Here is a 20674-nt window from a genome sequence, read left to right as displayed (position 1 = left end):
CCAAACAGATAACACTGTACCTTTTGATAATTGTTGTCCACTCTATTTTCCAATTTTTAAATGTACTGGTCCAAGTTGTCCAGATGTAAATCGATGATCAAATACTGTAATTATTACCTTTACGTATATGCGTGCTATAATTCGCCCTTGCTTTCTATTGTGATTTCAATCCCGTGCCTCTCTCCTTAGGTACTTGATTGAACCATTTTGTGGTTATCATTACACATCTTTAATTTAAACATGGACAATACGGTTGGATATCCAATGTGGTGTTTGTTTACTGCATTTTTTCGAAATATTTTTTTCAAAATATAGCTTTATTGAATATGCTGACATGCCAATCGGAAGTATATGTATTCTATGCACTGATCGGGTGTCCCTTTTCCTTTTCTCTTTAAACTTTGGCCGATTTCTTTTTGCCTTGGTAATTGTCCCTTTCTGTCCTTTCCCCTATCACATGTTCCTTCGAGACACTCGGTCCCCGCTTTTGTGCTCTAGTCCTTTAATTAGGTTTCTGGCCATCACGGTTCTGTGACCGGCCCTAGTCGTCAGGACCTGATTCCTTTGTCCTTTCTTCATTTTTGCATCATTCCCGCTCCTCCCCCGTATTTGGATTCAGTCCCCCTGGGGCATTTTGTCCCCGTTTTTTCCACGTTCTAGTTTTTCCATGGAGACTTTTCCTCGGAACTATTTCCTGAAACACTTGGATTTCCGCCATACTGCGGATTTCTACCCAGTCGCTTGGATTACTGCCAGTGCGCATATCTGTTACATTGTAATTAACGAATCTTGATCTCCACTCCGTGTTCCTGCTTCATTTTCTGGTAGGTGCCATTAGAAATTGGTCTGTCGGACTGTCCCGATGTTTTAAAATAATTTTTCGTCATAATCCCCATTCTTTTTCCCATCCTGCAGGTCACTTCCTCCACTTGCGTGTACCCTCATCCCTTCTTCTCTTTTCCCTCTTCTTGAAGCTGGACTACGTGTTGGTAAGTCCCCATTCTCTCAGTTTTTCTCCGCCCTTGCCCTCTTTTCCTTTCATCCTGAATTTTGGCCCTGACGTTGTCCAATTGTTTCTCCTTAGGAGTTTGTCCCTGAAATTAGACCTACCTGTGGAAATCGTTATTCTCTGAACCCCATTTATTGATATCAGGTACCCTACACACCCACCCCCCCCTTTTTATTTCACTTCTTCCCTCCTTTCTTTCTTTACACTATTATCTTGGGTGTATTGTATTGATTTTCTTCCTATCTCCTTATATCTATAGAGCACTTTTAAAGAGTTATGTAACCATCGTCCTGATGATGACCTTGAGTGATTGTTTAATGGTCAACTTCGAAATGGAGAAATCATGTCTATGAATGCATAATAATTTTGTTGACTTACACTATTGTATTGACTGTTTTGTGCCGCTGGTCGTTGTTTTTTCACAACAGTTGTCACTGCGCCGTTTATTCACCCTACACTTTCAGTGCACTTTGGTTGATATGGTTACTGCAATTTAATTTGTATTTATGTGCTCCTATGTGTGGAATAACATCCTTTCATTCTCCTTGGTCTCCCTTGTCCTTCCTTGTGCTATAGGATTGATTACTTATTGAACAGTCCCTTTATTTGAATTACCTGTTGAGACATTGTTTATTGTTGCCATATATTACCCGGTCTCAATTGGGTATACGGGTGTACTCCTGTTTTTGTTTGACTTGACAATCCTGAAGGCAGAGTGCTTGGTTTTATGTGAGAGGGTGCCCAAGCATGAGCTGAACCCCTCTGCAGCATTCGGAAATACTTCCTTATGGCTGTTCTGTGATACAGCCATACCATATACTCTTAAGTGCATTATAACCTCACGGTAAATGCTAACTTTGGAATGGCTGCATCAAAACATGTTGTGTTTGGTGTCAAACGCTTTGGAATACTACCCCCCGCCAGTCCTGGTGGCAGGGGTAGCATTCCACCCTTCTAGAGTGAGAGACATGTTCATCCCCTAAACTTAGTATAAGTATAGGAATCCAGTCCCTATGACTTTAGATTACCCTGGACGAAACTCTGAAACATATATCCTGGACCTTCGACTTTCTATTTCGACTAGAAGACGGAAGACATCTCCCTTGGGGTCAAGGAGGGACTCCCCTGGTTGGCAGGCACCAAAGAAGCAACTGACCAGTCTGCAATTCTGAAGCTCCCACCGGACACCAAAGGCTCTGCATCCCCAGAGGTGGATTTCCAGACTTCCCCGAGGCTACCCTGAGTCCACATCAAAGCTGAAGCCCGTGGCTATCGTGGGTGACGTGGAACCGTGAACCCTGTACACCGTGAACTTTTGCAGCAACACTATCTTCCTGGTCATCCTCAAAGTTGTGCTTTGGGCTCCGAGTAGCCCCAGCCTTGAGCACCTTCTGCACCGAAGATTGTTGGCCTCCACTCCACAAGTGACCCGTGGGCCAGCTTCAAGTGTGACCACTTGAGGCTCCTTTGCAATCACTAGTCCGTTAGCTAGCAGGTCCCCACGAACACAACTCCTTTTCTAATTGGGCGTTCCTGGTTGCTCCAGATGTGCCCTGACTTACCCTCGCTGGGTGAGTCCCTCAGAGCTTGCTGGTCTGCACCGCAGTCCTTTCTATGCATTCCTGTGACTTGCCGTTGCCAAGGCTTGTTGGGTCCTTTATGGTCGCCGACACCGCAACACTCGACGGACTTCATGGGACAGCTCAAATTCGGCTCATGGACTTCGTCAACACCTCCTGGACCTCTTGGCTGAAGAGTCAAGACACCCATCAACTCACCTGAAGCACCCAACATCTGTGGGCATTGGTCCATCCTGCCCTAGGTCACTGGCAAGTGACTCAGACTCTGTCCCCTCTGCTTTCAGGTTCCTTACATCCTAAATCCAGGCTTGGATCTCTCCGGACACTTCTCCTCTTCACGGCATCAGCAGTTCTTTGCAGGCTTCCATTGAAATGGACGACGCGACCCGACACCAAAAGACACCTATGCACCCGGCATCCCTGGGTGAGGTAACTCGAGTACTCCGGTGCTCTCATGGGTGCTAGCCCTAGAACTTCTTAAGTCCAAAAGGGTTTGGTCCTGACTCGATTAGAAGTGTCCCTAATGTTTCCACACTGCATACAGCTCCGGTGGGTACCCTGTGTCACTACCTTGGGTGGTTCCTTGGGGTCCCAGCGATTCTAGAGGCAATAGGCCTAGTGCCTATTCCAGTCGTGGTTCTTGTACCACTTTTTCAGTATATGGTTTGGTACGCCCCTAGGACCCAAACATGTATTTGTGCTTTTACTGATGCTTGATCACTTGTAACTTTAGTATTTCAAACTCCAGTCTCATAATGAGACTAGAGGGGTGTGTTTAACCTTAAATACATATATTTTTAATATATACCTGATGTGGTTGTCTTTTCATTTGATCATTCAAGATATTATAGACTGGTAAAACAAGCTGCTTTACATTCCTTGAACACTTAGCCTGAAGGCTGCTCTCCATAGCTTCCCCTAGGATAGCTTTCAATAAAGGTTGTCTTTAACCTATCACCATAAGGGGTTGTTTGGACTGAGACAAGGTGCCCACTAGAACTAGTGGACATCATATATCAGGCCACCTTTTCACACCCTGTATGGCAGAGTGATAATATTTCAAAAACAGCTGCACATCTAGTGAAGTACTGTATGGTGTGCATGATGCCCAATCCTGGAAAACGTACCCCTACACCACCTGGTAATTTCCCACCACCCACTTTTCCTTTGGAGGTGCTTCAGATGGATTATATAGAACTAGACAGATGCAATAATTTGAAGCATGTTCTGGTGGTTTTCTGTGCATTCAGAAATGGGTTAAGGCTTATTCCACTAAAGACAATACAGCCATTACAACTGCAAAGGTACTCCTGAAGGAGTTCTTTCCTCGTTTTGGCTTGTCCCGTTTGATCTGGAGTGATAACGGAAGTCATTTTAATGTCAAAGTGATTCAGTTAATTTGTGATGGTTTGCACCTAAAGCAGAGGTTCCATGCTGCCAACCACCCACATTCAGCAGGTTTGGTTGTAAAGTACAATGGTACTCTCAAACTGAAATTGGGTAAAATACAGGAGACAACAGGGTTACAGTGGCCAGATGCTTTAACATTAGCTCTTGTGTCGACAAGAACAACAGTCCATTCTAGGACAGGATTGTCACCCTAAGAGGTTGTGTTTGGACACCCGGCAAATGTCTGGTACGTCCTGCGCTCTCGGCGGTTTTCCGATATTGAGTACCCGTTGTTGGTTGACTATCATGCTCAGTTGACTGAAGGTTTGCGTTCTATTCACCAACAGGTCCGGGAAGCGCTGCCAGCTACACCACAGAGGCCCGGACATGATATTCAGCCTGGCGACTTCGTGCTGGTGAGGAAATTCCAGTGGAAGAAGAGTTTGGACTGGAGCCATGGTGGAAGGGACTGGAGCAGGTCCTACTGGCTACATGCACAGCTGTCTAAGTCGCGGCCAAAAGAACAGGGTGCACGCAACTCATTGTCGCAGGATACCTCTAACCTTGCCCTACGATCAATGGGTGAGGGATGGAATAGGGGACTTCGAGTGTGAGACGGTGCCTCAGTTTGTCCCCTTTAGTGACACAAAGCTGACCTGGACCAAAGCGGATGAGGAAAATGAAGAAATGCTGAATGCAGCAGTTCCTCCTGAAATACGGGCTATCTAAGAGCCCCTTTTCATTGATCCCTCTGTGCCTGAAGTCACTAGGTACAATCTACGCCCTTGGCTGAAGAACAGTGCACCAAAGGAGAAGTCAGATTAGTTAAGATGGAATGTGTAATTTACGGTGTACTTTGCTATAGTACCAACTGAGTTAGTTTAGGGTGATGTGAGATTTGTGCACTGTTTGAACATTGGACAGGATAGATCGAAAGTATCCCCTTGGGGGTACATTATCCTGGTCGACGTGGGCATACGAGCCTAGGAAAGAGCAAGCTCCACCGCCGGTGTTCAAGAGCGCCAACGTTTTGATGGACAATAGGAGCCTGTACCAGTGAGGCTCTGACGGACATTGGGAACTTGTATATTCCTCTTGCTGGCATTTTTCCCCCTTACTTTATCATTTGCTATGCACCTCTTTGGCAGAATGGTAGCATATGAGGAGCAGCCAGTGATTCCCCTTGTTCGTATATGCATATTTTGGTCTACCATGAAAAAGATATTATGTGCTCTTCTTGTGATAGTACTGCTATTGATTCTGGTTGGGGTGTACTAAACATAAGGTTGTTTCTCAAATACGCACAAAAAAAGCAGCCAGAGTAAAGTATTTCTAGACACACATAAAAGATTTTTGGGCAAAGGTACAGCTTGTTATTCCACCGAATCTGTCACAAGTTTATGGACTGCTTTCCCATTGTCACTCGTCAATTATACGTATACCCGCCCAGCCCAATTTGTAGAGGTAAGGGGTGAGTTTGGATTGGTGTATTCTGGTCCTTGTTTATATTCCAGGAAGCCACAGGGAAAGGGATATCCAGCTTGTGACAATAATATGTATTGTGATAATCTGTATATGAGAGAGCAGAACATTACGTTAGTGGGCTGGCATTACCAAGATTTAATGGTCACCCGGAAAGCTGGTTATTATCCTGCATGTTGCCCGACAGTAAACAGTACTGACACATTGTTGTGTGTCAATTGGAATGATATTGTTTAAAAATACGATGTCTTTAGTGAAAAAGAAGGATCTGAGTATTTTTGGAATGAACACCAGTATGCTTCTGTAGATTATCAAGGTCCACTCTATGCACATCCAGGATTTTAATTTCTGTCTAATGGTACTTATTCAAATGTTTATAACGGTACAGATGATGTTGCTCCAGGGATGATGCTCCCTCTAGGTGTGCCTTGTAAGTACAGTAAGCCAAATATAAGATGGGTAAAAAGAACGTTGACTGCAGAGTTCTGTGATGGAGTGACAGATTTGGAAGTCAATAATTATAGTATTGGTATCACCTTGGGTATATTCTTTCCTCCATTATTACCTTTGGTGGTACTGAAATGGATAGGGGTGAAAAAGCTAGAGAATATTTTGGATGTAAGTTGCAGACACTGTTTAACTCCACAGTAGCTGCTTTGCGTGACATCACCACCCAATTGGAAAGTATGCAGAAATATTCTGAGCAAACTAGATATGATATAAGAGAGGTGGTGTGTGCGTGGTAGTAGGAGACCAGTGTGTAGTCGGGATCACATATATGTTAAGAATATTTCCAAACACATTTTAGACAACAAATATTAAAGGAATGGAGAGTGGGAACTGGAGTTGGTCACTTCTTGGTGGATGGGGTTGGATCCTTGAAAAGGTGATTTATTTCATTGTGATTTTGATTTCTTGCTGTGTCTAGGTCCAGTGTCTTCCCTTATGTTCTTATTGCACCACCTTTCTCGCTCCTAAGAGAATATCGATTCATGATACTAATGCTACAAATATGATTCAAAAGGAGGTAGAAGACCTCATTCAAATAGATGAGGGTATTTTGAGACTTCTTCCCTCCTTACTGTTTCCCTTCCCAAAGCTGAAAATATGGAGTGCTCCTAAACTAATTTATTCATGATTTATTGCATAACATGTCTTTTTGCTATCACACAAAATGTTTAGCTCATGCTAAAAGGAGTGTCTGTTGGAATAGAAAAATATGTTTAGCATTGTTTTACGGAAGTTAGTATTCGCTGTGCCATTATGTGTATGAGCGCCATTTTGTATCATGATCAAAATGAATTAATTCTTAGCCATTTCTGAGAAACACCCTTCTCTTGGTTATGTTTCTTTGGAGCTGAGTTTTGCTACACTAATGAATGCACTGTTCTTATTAGCGCATACCTTTCCTTTAGATGTAAGCCTTCTCCCACTTGGCTAGTGGTGATCATGCAGAGTGGCCTTGAATAGTAGATAATGTGTGACTGGCCTCAGAATCAAAACTTACTCCTTTGTAATTTACTGTCCAGCTGCATCTCTCTGGATAATTCCATGGTGGGGGTGCTTTCATTGGTTTCGAAGTGTACATAATGTATCGGTATTCTTGCTGATGTCAGTCCGTCTGCAGCACTCCTAGCGACTGGGCAGACAGGGCTCCGCTCTGAATGTACTTTGAATAAACTGTCATTGGTTTGTATTCTCTACTGTCTGACCGACTCTTCATTTGGAGCAGAAGGCTGTGAGGGGGTTGTGAGTCACCCGGATGACCTGAATCGGGTCACTTCCTTCACAGGAGTCGCAAGAGGACCTCCAGCAGCTCACCCAAGTCAGAGGCCCACGATGCAGGAGATGCAGGGAGGACTCTGTTCTCCACGAAGTGAGGTGCTGTAGGCTGGAGCTTCTTGTAGCCTGCAGATCTCTGGAGTGCAGTGCCAACAAGCCTTGGCAACAGCAAGTTGATGCAATGCACAGGGGTTTGGTCCCAGCAGCACAGACTAGGAATACTGTTCTCCAAATTGGTAAGACAGGTCAGGCCTCTAGGGAGCCACATAACCACCACCTGTGTTGCTGAGCCTTTGGATGTCCATGGGACGTCAGGAACAGCAGATCGGTCAGCTTCATTGCGTTGCCTACAGATACAGGCGAGTGTCTTATTCACTCCATTGGAGATTTCTTTGGGTGTCCTTGATGCCCACCGGTCTTTTGGAGAACTCGGATGAAGCACAGCACAGATGATGTAGAAGACTTGAAGAACAGCGAGACCAGGGGCAGCAGGGGAGCCCTTAAATACCCTAAGGAAAGGGTTGGGATGACTCAGGAGTCTCTCCCAGAAGAGGAGATGGATAGAGGGAAAACACTCCCCCGTCCTTTGTCCAGTTTTGTGCCTGAGTGGGAGCCAAGGTTTCTGAACTGGGTAAAACTGGAGTACGCAAGGAGGGCACTATCTGTGCCCTGGAAAGCAGTCTGGTAGCACTGGTTAGCGCCCCCACCCCAGCCCAATACACTAAGTCTTGACCGGGAAGTGGTCACATCTCCCTGTGACAGGAAATCTATTGTTCTACCTTTCCTTGCTTGAAGTGGCCCAGCAGCATGAGGGCTGATTTGTGTCTGTCGTCCACAGAAACACTAGCTTGCTTGCAAACCCTGAAAGGCTGTTACCCAGAGTAAAGGGGGTCCCCTATGCGGCCCCCCAGTACATGAGATCATACTTCCAACACTGGAATCAGTGTTAGGGTATGATTCCAACATGTTTGATACCTAACATGAATTTATAAAGATAGGGATGCACACCTTTCTTATGCGTTGCATTTTTCATGTTTTTTGCAAGAGGTTCGGATGGCCCAGCTTAAACATTAGAAACTGTGAAAATCGGCAAAATCACTCCACGTTTGGAGGAATAAGGTTGAAATTAAGATGAATTAAAAAAGTTGATTATTTGGAATACTATGGATTACATGGAAAAGTTTGAATGACCAGATGATGACTCAGTAGGTGACTTCGGCTGTGCGTTTGGCCGGGTAGATGGTGGCCCCGAGCTGTAATTGTGATACCTAACATGACCATGTTCTGTGCAACCACGCCAAGAAATTGCTATGGTTCCCTGACAGAAGCAACTGTAGATAATTTTGTTAAGCTCCCAGGTTCTGAGGGGTAATGGGTTACCCCATTGTTTACAATTGATTATATAGTTAGGCATCTTGTTATTACTGATGTCCACTATATGTCTTAAAATGGCTGACCACACTTACAAACCTGGAGAATCAACTCCGGGGTTTGTAGGTATGTCCTGCTCATGCAGGGGCACCCTCACATGTATAACCAAACACCTCGTCCTCAGGACTGAATAGCCTGCCATAGGGGTAACTTATAGGTTTTAAGTACAGTGACCTCAGATATATGGAAACTTATACCTGTTGTGACAGGTGCAAGCATCAACTTACACAGGTTGTAATGGCAGGCCTGCAGTCACAGTTTAAGTGGCACAATACATGTTTAGCCCATGATAGACCCCTGGTGTACCTATGCCCTGGGTACCTCTGTACCATATACTGGGGAGGTACAAAAGTACTTACCAGCACCATTTTGGGAGACATAGCACACTTGCTGGGGTACTTCTTAGCAAGTTCCCAGCAGGCTAGTTCAAAACCACACTGACACCAGGCAAAAAGTTTGGGTAACCATGAAAGCAGATCCTACTTTCCTACAGGGGTCTAGGTTTTTCACATTTAAGTAAGAGAAACTCTTCCCACTCAAGGAGTCCTTGTTCCCTCCAAACTATGAGTATTTCAGTGTATCTCTTATTGGCTGCGGCTACTTCAGAGTTGTTGATATGCTGTAACATTCTGTGTCCGCCAATTGCCTCCAGATAAAAAAAAATCCAATGCACGAGTAGTTCTGGCTAAAGACAGCAAACCTTAAGTACATTAAACCAGAAAAACACACACAAAAGGGAGTAAATATAAATATGTGCGTCGTATTATTCAGTCAGAGTTTACAGAACCCAATGGAGTCTGGATATTAAGCTGTAATATTTATATATGGTCACCTGGTATTTCCCTACAGCAATATAGAAGCAGTAGGAGTGTTCTAAGAACTTCGTGGATAACTGATCTATTTTACACTTAGACTTCGATGTGACATTGGTGTAAAGGAATACATTAACCCTGATGAAGTCCTCTCGGAGGACAAAACGTGTTTGCCGGGCTGTTTCTTTGATGTATTGAAGAATAATAAAGAGAATTGTTATGAGGCTTCATAAGATGGCTCCCATGTTATTTTGATATTGGAGAAGAGTAAATTGATATTGACACTATTGAACTATGTGCACTTCGTGAATGGAGGAGAGAAGAAACAAAGAGACAAAACTCTACAGTACCATTTTTGGACTCGTGAGGCACTCCCTTTTGTGTGTTTTCCCTCTTCCAAATACACCTGTTTATTAAGCACAACAATATACCCCCTTTATCCAATTAGCAGATAACCACACTCAGATCAGATTTAAGATTCTCAAGCGCAAGGGGATATCCACATTTTTAATAACTGCAAGCCATGCAGTATCAGCTGTCTCCAGTCTCCCTATTCCGAATTCCACCAGATACTTTGAAATCAAAAAATGCACCAGTTGCAATACTGATTTCTGCATCTATTGCCTCATCTGTCCGTGTAACCTTTTATACATTGGTAGCACGATTCACAAGGCTTTGAAGCATATACTTGAACATCTCATAACAATCAGACACAACAACCAGCAATACCCAGTCACAAGACACTTTTTTGAGGTACATTTTGGTAAAGAAAAACTTCTATGCTTTGAGGTTTTGGATACAGTTGTACTGACCAGTAGGGGAGACGATAGGGTCAAGACACTCCGGCAACTGGAATCAAAATTAATTCTTGATTTCCATTATGTAACCCTGCATGGCTTGAATTTTGATGAAGAATTGGCGGTACATTTACAATAGAGCTCACTATTATTGATGTCTGGCCTTCCTTGTAGCTTCTTGGAAGTGTTTCATGTTTTCTTGGGTTTTAACTGCACTGCAATTTTGTCTCTTTTTCACCCAGTTTCCCGCAAACTATATTACGGGGTGCTGCAACCTAGACTGCACTTCTGATATGATGAATAATTTATAGCCTGCACTGGCACTTTATTCACATGGCATCTGTCGCTTCAACCCATGTGATCACGGTACATCTTAGAACCCTGCACTTACACAGTCTTATTTGCACTTTTTGAATATGGTCTAACTACTAATGAAGCTAGGATACTGCCCAATTGGGCAAGACTCAGTATTGGGCTCACTATGATGCAACCTGGTGTTGGCCGTTATTTGGATGTGCATCCTGAACCTAGCATGACACAGCTCACGTGAGCTAGAGTGTGGTATGCAGTTTGTATGATACCGATAGTATTTGCCTTTACTTTGACCGGTGATTCAGTGTTGACACATTATATGTGGTCTCGACCTATTCCAATAGCCCAAACACCTTGCACTATTGGGCAGGTGGAAAGTGGCGTAGTGGTCACCTTTTGCCTAGACTCAACCTGCTATCTGCATGTCTTGACCAGCCACTTTTGAGCATTTATTTTGTAGGAAGTTGATCCATATCTGTGGGATTGAGGCAGCCTGTGTGAGATTAAGGCACTAGCCTATTGGACGTATTCAGCAGGGATGGCATATTGTTGTTATTCCAAGTTGACCAGGAACCGCGTGACATGATATAGATGCGCCATTGGTGGGGGCACTGCGCGTGTTATATATATATATCTTTTGGTTGCTTTACTGAGACATTACGCTTTGCAAACTGTGGGGCAAATCAGACTGGTATGACGATTGGAATTATTTAGATTTATGCCAGTACAAACAACAGTTATATGCCTGCTATTTAAACTGGGGGCAATGATGGTGCTGTGAGTTACCAGAGCACTTTTAGTATCCCCTTGCCTGTCTCCCCCTCTAAAGACTTGAAGAACCAGCAGGGCCCTTTGACTGAAGTTGCCGATGGAGGACCTTTACTTAGCACTGAGGATTCTGGTGTAAGTAATGTGCCCCTACCTGAGGATCGGGCATTGGCTCGCCATTCATTAGGGTCAAAACAACTACTGTTGTCTAACAGAATGCTGAGGGCTAATCAGATTGAAGGCCCACAAGAGGGTACTGCTGTTCTAGATTTAACCTCAATATACCATACAAGGGGGAATCATGACACAATAAATAGGGGAAATATTCTCAAATTGGTCCACACCTTACAAGGCTTTTCTCAAGTAACTTCAAATGACTTGCTTAGTATAAGATTTCACCAACGGGGGATATGCATGGGAGGGAGCAGATATTACCACTATGAAATAGCAAAGCAATGGGGGACGTGGCTAACCACCTAAGATGGCGGACGCACTCCGGTGAGACTCCGGACCTCAGGGGGAATTATCCTCATAGTCGCTGAACCGGGGGCTCATTATATCACTGCAGGCACGAGAGGGTTGCCGTTGCGGCCTCTGGAAGAGATCCTGTAGTCCCTGTAAAACTGGGAGGTGCTGGTGGCCCGGCTGCTACACTCGGCTGTGACTGCGGGGCTTGCGGCCTACCCAGGGAGTACGTTGGAGCCGGTGAGCCGCGCCTGAGGCCCGCACCCTGCAGCCTGGACACTGTGCAGGTCGCCGTGGACACCGGATGATACCAACTGGTGGGTGGATGGAGCCAGTATCGTAGAGCTGCCATGCTGGGGAATGCCACGGTGGGGCCGGATCGCCAGTGCACCCGACCTGTGCCAGAGGGTGACTGCTGAGGAACGGTGAGGGGGCGCTTTGTGGCTGGCCCTGTGGAAGCGGCGGTGGCTAACAGCACTGAGGCCCCTGCCAAGTGGAGGCTCGCTGGGGCGGGGCCCGTGTGGCGGTGGGACTGGACTCGCAGAGCGGCGGATGGCGGTCTGAGGGCAGAGGACGGCGTCTAGTAGTGTTACGTGGAGCTGTGCAGGGGCCTGTCTCTTCCCCCCCTCTGCCATGCTGATGCTATTACTTTGTGGGGGGAGACGATAGTGGACCCCCCCTTGGATGCTGTGGCTGCCTGCTGTATGAGGGGTGTGAGGAACGCACCAACATATGCCCACGGCCTCGCCCTGCGTGTTGTCCTGAACTGCCCCTTGCACACGCTCGAGATTGAATACGGGCGGCAGAGTGGGAACATCCGGGGCCTCGGGAACGGCGGAGAGAGCGAAGCGTTGGCGCAGCCTTGTGGAGCGGTAGGGCTGCTACAGGGGGTCGCGGTGGGCCCCTGGAGGTGGTCTTTCCTGGGTATTGTGGTTGTTGGAGCGCAGAATGGCAGAGGACCGCGGACAGACCTGAGTGAAGCTGCGCTTGGAGGGCTCACTGCACGAATGCACCTCAGACCACTGGACCCACCGACGTAAGCCACTGAGGCTATCACCGACCAGTGGCGAAGTAGGGTGAGTGACACACAGAAGACCTCACTCATTGCATGTAGGGGATCACCTGGCAGACTTAAGGGGCAACACTGCCTACCTCCACTGGACTGCATCAAAATATCAATATATCAAAAGCAGTCAGTATGATATACACCTACAAGCCCACGTTTATCATAGTGTTGCATTGCATTTGCACCACACAAAGGGGTGCAAGAGCAACACAACTCTAAAGTCAGATTTATCAAGCCATGCAAGGCAAGGCCAATTTGCGTGACCCTGCATGGGTTGATACATATGGAGTAACGCAAGGCAGCGCGAATCACTGGCTTGCGTTATTCTGCCCCAAGGAGGCATTCCATGGGTGGAACATGGGATTTGTCACATTCCCAAATTTAACCATTAGAGGTACACCTGGGAATGCGTCAAAATGCTACACCTCTCCAGGGGAGGCGAAACAATGAGAAATATCTTTATTTCTCCTCGTTTTTTTCTGCAGAACACATAGTAAGAAGAAAATGCCTCTCAGGATTGTTTTTGTGCAGGAAGGTGTCCCTTCCTGTACAAACACAATCGTGCTTACAATGGAGGCACCCATACAACATGGTTCAAGGGTGCCTGCATTGGAGCTAGGCAGCCAAAAGTGTGCCAACGCAAGGAAAGGACCGGAATTCGCCACTTGATGTTAAATACGACGCAGTCCTTCCCTTTCACGTAGTGCAGCAGGGTACCTCGCTGTTGCTGCATTGCACTGAGTGAAAGAATGATAAACATGCCTCACAGTGTGTGTGTGCCCTAAGTTAGCCAGGTATTGTCACACTGCTAGCCCTGCTGTCTAATATCTCTCTTCAGTCTCTCTAATACCTGATGTCACTGCTAAGACCTAATGTATCCCATCACTGCCATGTTTATAGGCCTTGTATTTGAGGTTGACATTGAAGGGCCATGGTAACCTGGCCCAGAGAAAAGCAGAATAAAAGAATCTGACAGCACTGAATATTCACCAGGTGAGTCACTCTTGCCTTGAAGATGCTCCTCACATGTGACTTGTCTGCCAAAGTCCAAGGGACCTTTTCGAGGCACCAACCTACTGGTATTGTCAGAACCAACTGAAAAATCACTGAACTACTAGCTTTGCTTCGTGCCCTACAACATTAGAATGTACACAATAGAGATGCAAATAATAGATCATGCCTTCAAAATTTGGCATAGTCTATTCCTCCCCACCACTGGACTTGGCTGATATCACTTTCCTTCATCACAGGTGTTAGAGAAGTGAGCACAAGACCTACTAACCTGTCATCTACCCATACCTACCTAAGGTACCTAGACAAAAGCATATATATGGGAAATGTTTTTTAAGTGTAAATTGTAATTGTATAAAATATCTAAATCACCATAATTTGTACATGATTTTGTATAAGCTCCCAACCCATTCTATGAATGTCCTCTCCGGCTAGATTAACATTATATAAATACCAAAACATATATCCTTTCAGACAAACATGCATAAATAAGGTATCTTCTTTTTGTCTACCTCCTTTTTTGTTTGGCAACCAGTTCGCTGTTTCCATGTGATAGACCCGATGGGTACTACGAGATATCTTTTTTATGAATCAGGAGATAAGCAATCTGGGAACAGATCAAAACACACGCCCATACGCCAAATTTGTTAATGCAATTTCATTATTATCATACCCGCCATGTATGGCCAGCATTATTGGATTGGGAACTGTCTGAGCCCCTGGAAAGTTCTACTCTTATTTATTTGCAGCAAACACATACACCTAGACACGCAATATCGATGCTGTATGCACGTGCGCGGGAGATGAAGGGGCATATGTACAAGCCTCTATCGCCACGGGAACGTCTCTTTTTGGGGCCTTACAATATGTACAAGGTAGTGTTAAGACACTTAACGTGGCTTAACGCTGCCTTGTACATAAGGCACTCTTTCACACTATGTTTAGCGTGAAAGGGGGTGCATTGGGTGCTGCGGTGGGCGTTCCACCGCAACACTCATTGTATTTGACGCTGCCCCCTATGTACAAGGGTGGCATACATAGGAGGCAGCACCAAAATTAAGTTGGCGAAACGAGAAGAAATGCATTATTTCTCCTCTTTTTTGCTTCTCCATGTGTGCTGCCTTGTGCAGCACACATGGAAAAAGCAAAATGCCATGGTTTGTTTGTGTACAGGAAGGTGTCCCTTCCTGTATATAAACAAACCTTTAAAAAATGTAATCTTGTAACTTTCATGTGTGCTACATGAAGCAGCACACACAAAAGTTACAAAGTGGCATTTTAGGATTGTTTATGTGCAGGAAGGGACACCTTCCTACACATAACCAATCCTCCCCTGCAGGCAGACACCCTTGCACTCTGGTGCAAGGGTGGCTGCATTGGCGCTAAGTTGTTAAACTTAGCGCCATCGCAGGGGGAAACGCAAGGCTGCACCACATTCTTGTAAATAGAGTGCAGCCTTGCATTTCCAGGAGGCTAACGACACGCTCCGCCACTTCATTGTACATATCCCCCGAAGTGTCTCAGGACTTCTAAGGCTTGTACTGAATGGCAGACCGACCTGGCTATAGAAATTACTGAGAGACAGTAGCTTTATTGCAGCTCAGTGATCTGTACTGTTTCCCAGAATAGTCGTTATCGATTAATACATTTTAAAAAAAAACAATTCTGTATATTATACTCTATTCGACTGTACCAATATGGCTTGAGAGAGAATTGAGTGAGGATGTCCTTGCGGTGGCGCGGAAGATGCCAGTTTTGCTCACGTGGAATGGTATTGTGCGGGTGTGCACCTTTTTTGGGACGCAATATTTAAAGTCCTGGGTGATATTGCAGGTGAGGCACTGGCTTATTCTCCTTTGCTGGCACTGCTAGGCTATGACTGCGATGTTTTGAGGTCCTATTGAAAATTAGTGGTGCTATGTCTATTGCTAACATGGCGCAGAGTTGCAATGCACTGGCTGAAGGGACCTTTATCAACAGTCGCGATGTGGCATACTGCAACACACACTCTGATGATGATGATGCCATTATGCTGCCTCGTAGTCACCCAATATATATATGGGCCCCATATCGGACATATTTGCTCAGTGTGGGTTCCAATACTGCAGGGTAGGGGAATTGGGATCTTACGATATGACTGTATTGCATCTGTTGTAGCTCAGATGTTCTCCTTCTGTTGTTTAATGGAGATATGGAAGATATTGCCTTGTCTGGGGAGCGGAGGCGACTGTTGCTATATGTGTCCATGGTATCATGTTCTCTATTGTGATTGGCTGGTGTCAATTGTTTTTTATTGAATAACTGATTCAGAATAATTGCATCAAATATATTGTTTGAGAGTCTGTTCAGTATGCTTCCTTCATTTTTCTTTTTTCTATTTATTTTTTAACATGTCTTCTGGTCAATACCTATTGTACATTTTTTCCCCACTCACTGCCTGCTTGAAATTATGTCATGTATGTCTTACAAGTTTGCCCTGTATTTCACATGAATATTATGTGATGCTCCTTTGTTAATGTGCATAAAAGGAAAATAAATTGAAAAAAAATCCAGCCTTTAAACATCAGATGATTTCAAATTCATGACACGCCAGTGAGTTTTACAAATTTACCAGATATGACTGTCAATATAAAGCATCAAATGATTCAAAGTTCATATTCTCCAGGTAATTTACACATTTTCTCATTTGAATTAAATGCAATAAATAACTTACTACAGGATTACATACCAATAATTCATCCTGTTTACTAAGATGTAAAAATGCTGACATAATTTATAATGTTCCTAGATATAAAAAGTGGTTTTAAAAAATGCTTTCTCGGGTCAAAAGCCTTCTCAATGCATGTCATATTCATTGGAAGATGGGTCATAATAATTTTAATGTATATATTAATCAATTCAAATGTATACGATATGTTTTTCATTGTGGGCCATATTAATTTCAACCCATGTCACATTCATTTAAGCGTAGATCATATCGATTTTAACAACTTTCATATTTATTTTAAAGTGTTTCATAATTTCAATACATCTTGTATTCATTTCAACCTATGCCATACTAATTTCAAATTTTATTTTCCTCTCAATGCATTCCATATTCATTTCAATGCATGTTACATTAATTTTAGAATGTGTCGCAATCATTTTAGAGAGTTCCATATTGATTTAAGAAAGCGTTATATTTGTTTCAATGTGACTTACATTTATTTCAACATGTTTCATGTAAATATTCTTGTTTGTTATAGTACTTTTAATATGTGTCATATTCATTTCAAAATGAGTCATTCATTTCAATGTGAATCATATTCATTTCAATAGCAGTCATACTCACTACAATAGGTCTAATATTAATTTCAAGGTATGTCATATTCTTTTCAACTCCCATGACGTTCATTAAAAAATATGATACATTTATTTCAACATGTATCATGTTCATTTCATTGAAGGTTATATTCTCTTTAAAGCATCATATTCATTTCAACATGTGTTGTACTCCTTTTAAGACGTCAGTCACTTCAGTGAATATCATATTATTTTGAATGCAAGTTATATTCTTTTCAGTGCTTGCCATAGCCTTTTCAGTAAGAACCATATTTCTTTCAGTTTGTTTGACATATATTTTAGTATACGTTCTATTCAATTTAGTATATGTTTTATTGATACCATTCACTAAGTAATGTGTTTTTTCTGTATCTTGTTTGTTTATCTACATGGTATATTTATACTGCCAACTATCATATTCATGAAATATGTTATATTCATTTATATGTGATTAAATTCCTTTTGCTATATGCTATGCATTTCAGGAGGTGTCATTTTTTAGCTCTAATTTTGACACAAGTTGCTTACATAGCTGCTCTGATCTCTTTGACACACCTTCTTTGAAATTGCTGAGGGTTATTTATTGTTTTTTGTTGAGAATATTTGTTTGAAAACATTTAGGCCCATCTTTAGCATAGTAATTTGTTGCCCTTGCGCCATGCAAGGGGACGGAAGGGCGAAGCAACACTAAAGTCAGATTTATCAATCCACGCAAGGCCACCTTGGTGGTACTGCATGGCTTGATAAATCTGGAGTAAAGCAAGGAAGTGCAAATCGAGGCCTTGTGTTACTCTGACCCAGGGAGAAATTCCATGTGTTGAGTGTGGCAGTTGCCATGCATCCACCCATGGAGTTTGGTGCATTCAGATTTACCATTAGTGGTAGACCTGGGAATGCGTCAAAATGCCATACCTTCCCAGGGGAGGCGTAATGAGAAACATCTTTATTTCTCCTTGTTGCATTCTGCAGCACACATAGAAAGAGGGAAATGCCTCTCTGGATTGTTTTTGTGCATAAAGGTGCCCCTTCCTGCACAAAAACAATTCCAACAATATTCTGTACCCCGAGTCCTAGAATATTTGTGAAAAGGTGCTAGTTACTGATGTGAGGCATGTTAGAGGTAGCACTATTCTGCCTTTCTTCCCTAACTAAAAACATGTTTTGTGTATTTAATTTAACAAAATCCTCTTTGTTTTTGTTAAATACCCTTATGCATCATTCTTAACCCCTTCGATGCTTGTGACGGAGCGGTTCCATCATCCGCGTCGGTCGCGCTGTGCGCATGACGGAACCGCTCCGTCACGGCCCCGCCCGCGCACGGAACATTCAGCGCAGCGCGGAAATCCGCGCCGCGCTGAAGGGGTTAAAGGAATTTAAACAAAAGGTAAATTATACTTCAAAGTGTCAAGAAAACAAAAAGAAAAGTAACTTTTGGGGAAAAATAAATTAATTCTTGGCCATACCAGGTTGATCTCGCAACAGAACAAGAGGTAAGGCAACTCTGTATACATTGCACATTCTAATTTATATTTTGAAATACATGTAATGTACATCTTGATTATGCACAATTAGGTTACGCAATGTTTCTTCTATAACTTTTAACACACTGAGGAACAGAAATCCATCTAGGAAAGTAAACGGACATCAAATAAAGACACAAACATATTGGGTCTTCTATGAGAATCGTGGACAAACCTTTCAGTTGGTTTTGAATCATACAGATTTGATAAGCTAAATCTAATTGGTAAAACCAGATTATGATACCTCTCTTTGGAGAGGACTACGTAAGGGAGGAAGGATGATAAGGACTGGTTAAGATTGCTATGGGTGGTAAAGAATAGTTAAGGCATTATCGGAGACGAAGATTATATGAGATGGCTCTGGATGGCAAGGAAAGTTTAAGAAGGTACTAAGGAATAATGAAGTGTTACAACAGTTCTGAGATGTAAGGATTGGTTGACAATGTTCTGGGTGGTATGGGTTGCTTGTTGTGGTTGTGACTAGTAATTTTAGGTAAGCATGGTTTAAGAAGCATGGATTTGGTACAGGGGTTTTATGGGAAGGAGTGATTAACAAGACTAAGTTGTATTTGTTTGTTAAAAGGCCTCTGAATAGTATAATGATTAATAGGGCTCTGGTGTTAAAGGATGAGTTCGGAATAGCACACAGAAAGGTTAACAAGAGCTCTAAGTGGAGTCACTTAGTGGTGTGAATTTCTCAAAGGGTACAGGTAAATGGCTTGGGATGACCCAGTTTCAGGCATCATTTGAGAGGGGGTGTGAACAGAGCTGTGTGCTACAGATGGTTGTGTCTTAAGGGTTCTGACATGTTGGAGAATATGTTAGGCTTCATGAAGAGAGTCCTGGACTTTGATTATCTATACAAAGACTCTGGGACACATGGTTTGACAGAGATCTCCTTATCAAGCCACTTTTTAAACTTTATTCTTTCAATATCTGATTGTACAGCAGTGCACTTTGGCATAGTATTACAATTTTAGAATTACAAATTAAAAACAGAGCTTTTCATGAAGAAGATATTACTTTTTTTTTGTTTTACAGCAAATAACTAAGTGGTTAAGGATTCCTTCTGCCCATTGTGTGAGAAGGATTGGCTAAAATAAAATGTAAACATTTATGATTGCTGAGTTGGTCATACAAAGAAATGGGAACACTGTGCAAATGGATTTAGCATGGCTCGTGTGAAGGAGGTTTCCATTTGTCTCATTGTAAAAGGACAGCACAACACCATCATAGTCCAGATGAATCCCAAAATGACAAGGGAGATTCTTAAACTTCAGTTGGCTAAGATGCTTGAAGGCACCACCGGACTTGGTCCGCATCCACTGAAGCACCCAGAAGTGCTCTTTTGGGTCAATATTGACTTTACCCTTACTTTCTCCATTCTCTTCAGGTACCCCAACAATCCAACTGCCAGGTTAGGAGGTGCTGCATTGGATAATGATGACCAACACATTCCAGTAATGTTTTTTCGGAGATGAACACTGGTGATGTGAGGAGACAAGAATGGAATTGAACCGATCAGGGTTGTCTTCAACCTTGTGCTGCAGCTTGTAATATCGGACACCTTGGCCATCCTCTGTAATGAAAAGATGAGGGTTTGCTGTCATCCAATTAAAGTACAAAGATTCTGAATAAAGCACATAAAGAGATCAGTGTGACAATTTTTGTTTATACCAGTCAATTTTCTACCTACTTTAATAACTGCCCAAGTAAAAGTTTAAATAAGACTACCGAAGTATACCCTCTTTTCCAAGCCAAGGAACAAGGACTTAGGTTTGATGTTAACAATGGTCTTCATCGGAAGAGATTCCCCTCTCATTGTACTAAAAGACCCTTTGTAAGAAGCTATTTTAGACCACAGCTTCCACAGTGACTGCCTTTTATTTCTGAGGCTGAATGTGACTGATGTTTTTCGTGCATTTGAAA

General features: G+C 43.3%; 1 long non-coding RNA gene across 3 annotated transcripts; it reads left to right on the top strand.

The window, feature by feature from the left end:
- Window positions 1–525: 525 nt before the first annotated feature.
- On the top strand, window positions 526–20460 carry LOC146856317 (uncharacterized). 3 transcript variants are annotated; one of them, XR_014981464.1, is made up of 4 exons: window positions 526–824; window positions 916–989; window positions 1085–1153; window positions 1269–1315. It is a non-coding gene; the product is annotated as an uncharacterized LOC146856317 (long non-coding RNA). The 3 variants fall into 3 exon arrangements; XR_014981463.1 differs by lacking the exon at window positions 1269–1315 and adding an exon at window positions 4326–7161 and having other exon boundaries at window positions 528–824; XR_014981462.1 differs by lacking the exon at window positions 1269–1315 and adding an exon at window positions 20139–20460 and having other exon boundaries at window positions 529–824.
- The last annotated feature ends 214 nt before the right edge of the window (window positions 20461–20674 follow it).

This window comes from Triturus cristatus, chromosome 4_1 (assembly GCF_964204655.1).
Source record: "Triturus cristatus chromosome 4_1, aTriCri1.1, whole genome shotgun sequence".
NCBI classification, from domain to species: domain Eukaryota; kingdom Metazoa; phylum Chordata; class Amphibia; order Caudata; family Salamandridae; genus Triturus; species Triturus cristatus.
This window is presented reverse-complemented; position numbering and strand designations above follow the sequence as displayed.